Below are 3,028 nucleotides of genomic sequence, written 5' to 3'. Positions count from 1 at the left end.
CTTTATTGTTTCCTTCTTAGAAAATGGCCGGGCCTTGCGACTCTTGTCTCTCCAAAGAAGTCTCCTCTGAGGAAACAGAGGGTCGTGGCATCTGGCCATGTTACAAGAAAACAATAAACACTACACACACACACACACACACACACACACACACACATATGCACGCACACATACATTTTTACACAAGTTTTTGTTGGATGACCGTTGACTACTTATTAGTTCCTCCGCCCTTTGATGAGCATTTTCTTTTTGTCCCACTCTTGCGCTTCAAAGACAAAATAAAAGACAATCTGAAGCGATGCAACGTTCCCTTTTCTTCCTAGGAAAACAAAGCATCAGAACGTAAAATCTGGCGCCAGTCCTGCTTCTCCTCGGTTCAAAGATTTGAGCAAAGGCGACTCCAACATCGGAACCAACTGCTCCTCTAAATGGAAACCTCACCTGTCATTGTGGTTTTGTGACACGAAGCAAAGCAGGCTTTGCCGTCCATCCAAGAAAATACACAGTAAATGAACCACCAGCACTCAAGCAAACTGAGTCCTCAACCTGTTCCATTTGCCACAAGGTTTGTAAGAGAAATTGAGCAAACGGAAACTGAAGAAGCCGGACAGATTTTATATTTAACTTAAAAGTTCCAGCCTGTTATACTGATTTTACCCGATGATTTCATTTAGGGTTCAAGTACATGCGGAATACTCTGCCGCTTACACACCTATTCAATGAGCAGGTAATTCAGGTGATTAAACAATTGAATACGTATTCACTCGTAGAAATCGATGGAGATCTTTTTGCTTATATTTCTGTTACTTACCTTACTGCTTGAATATGTGTATGTCTTGGCCTCAAACAACTCGTTCAAAACAACATCTTTCGAGCCTTATAATTTACTGTTAATATAATTCCGGTGTCCAATATAGTGGTTTTTATTTATCTTTCATCCTGGAGGTTAGGCAGGATCCCTGAGTAAAGGAGGTAGCCTCAGACTGGAAACCTTGTCCGAGTGTTTGCAACAGGCTGGACTTCGCTAAAAGCACCCAAGTGCTAGGTCGTAGTCTTAAACCGAATGACGGGTTATGTTTGTACACTGTGGCGGGATTTAAACTCAGAACTCAAAGAACCGGAACAAATACTACAAAGTATCGGACCCGACGTTCTTACAATTCCGCCTTGTGTTTGTGCTTTCATATCGACTCCCAAACGATAAAATGCCAAGCTGACCTCGGCAGGATTTGAAATTCAGATCCCAGAATCAGGAACAAATAGTATTGCATTGTCTGACACTCTAACGACTCTAACAACTTGTACCTTTTTGGGGTAGCAGTGGTAAAAAATCTACATAAAATTGTTATTAAAATATTTTTTCTGCCTACCTTTTTGTCATGCTGCAATACACCTTGTATTGCAATGACTCTATGTTGTAGATACATAATCAACTGACGTGAAAGTGTGGTTCTTGTATGTCCAATGTAATATTTATAGACATGGCATCTACAAATTTCACGCTTGCAAATTCATTTGAAAATGTCATTGGTCATCTATAGTTTATTCATCAGCTTGTAGAAATAGTGTATGGAGGTATGGAGGTGAAGGGAATATTTGTTTATTTTCTCTACTTTTTGACATAGTTTTAAAGCAATTAATTATTAGGTGTGGTACACGTTCTATTGTGTGGCACGGTTCGTTAAAATGTATAAGTTAATCCTCAATTCTACAAACAGGGTTAATTTGATTCACCTGAGAAATTTTTGTTTGAATTTCCATGTATTTTACTGAATTTATTTTTATATATGATGGTCGGCTGAAATGTTCATAGGCTGACCAAGATACTCTGATGGAATGTGACCAAATGAAATTTATTTTTCAACACAAACCTCTTGCAGTCTACATACTTCTTCCATCGGTGTTGCAGTGCTTGGATCCTATTGGTGAAGAAACTTGTATTCTGTTGGTCAAAAACATCATCAACAGAAGACACGACGCTGTCATCATCACTGCGATACTGGTTTTCAGCGAAGTGTCTTTTTCATGTTGGGGGAACAGATGATAGTCAGATGGGGCCAAATAAGGAATATAGCGATTAACCAGTTCAAAGCCACAGTCACGTAGAGCAGCCATTGAAACCAAGGACTTGCGTGCTTGAACATTTTCCTGATAAAACAAAACTTCTTTCGTCAGTTTTTCTGGGCGTTTGTTCTTGATAGCCTTTCGTAACTGCTACGGTAAATTGGAATAATACTGTCCATTGATGGTGTGGCGATTTTTTGAAGATGGTCAATAAACTCAACGCCTTTTGCATCCCAAAAAACTGAGGCCCTCACTTTCCCTGCAGATGAAACAACCTTAGCCATCTTTGGAGCAGGTGAGGAGGGATGTCTCCACTGCACGGATTGTCTCGTTGTCTCTAACTCAAAGGGATGAACCCAGCACTCATCCTGAGTTAGGAAACGTTCAAGAAAATCAACTGGATTTGCCTTAAACAATGTCAGATTTTACTCGTGACGTGACCAGCCTGGTGCACTTTTGACCAGGTATCAGAAGACGTGGCACTCGCCGAATAGAAACCTTCGTCATGTCAAGTTCCTCATGCAGAATATTCTCAACTTTCTCATGGGATATGCAAACAGCATTGGTAATTTGATTTATAGTCAGCCACCTGTAATCTCTCACCTTGTGGCGAACACGATCAATGCTTTCCTCGATGGTGGCAGTTGCTGCTCGTCCAAACCTTGGGTCATCATCAAGACTCTCCGTTCCCCTTCTAAATTCAGTTGCTCACTTTTGCATTGTTGATAAAGCGGGGATGCCATCCCCTAATGTCGCAATGATCTCAGTATCAGTGTCCTTGGGGGCTAAACCCTTTTCTGCAGGTATTTGATAACATCCCGATGTCAACTTTTATCCATTTATCAAGAGAAATCACTACTAGTTACTTTTGAATTGTTCTTTGAACAGTCACATGTCAGTTTAGGTGGGAAGAAACAATGCAGAGTTGAAATTAATTCATGCACCACTTCTTAATAGTCAGCCT

General features: G+C 40.4%; 1 pseudogene; it reads right to left on the bottom strand.

The window, feature by feature from the left end:
- The window catches only part of LOC149132881 (uncharacterized), a 9,554-nt pseudogene extending 6,747 nt beyond the window's left edge, over positions 1 to 2,807 (bottom strand).
- Between the last annotated feature and the right edge of the window lie 221 nt (positions 2,808 to 3,028).

Source organism: Octopus bimaculoides, chromosome 13 (assembly GCF_046866305.1).
Source record: "Octopus bimaculoides isolate indiv1 chromosome 13, ASM4686630v1, whole genome shotgun sequence".
Lineage (NCBI taxonomy): Eukaryota > Metazoa > Mollusca > Cephalopoda > Octopoda > Octopodidae > Octopus > Octopus bimaculoides.
Note: the sequence above shows the minus strand (reverse complement) of the source record. Positions and strands in the feature narration are given on the sequence as shown.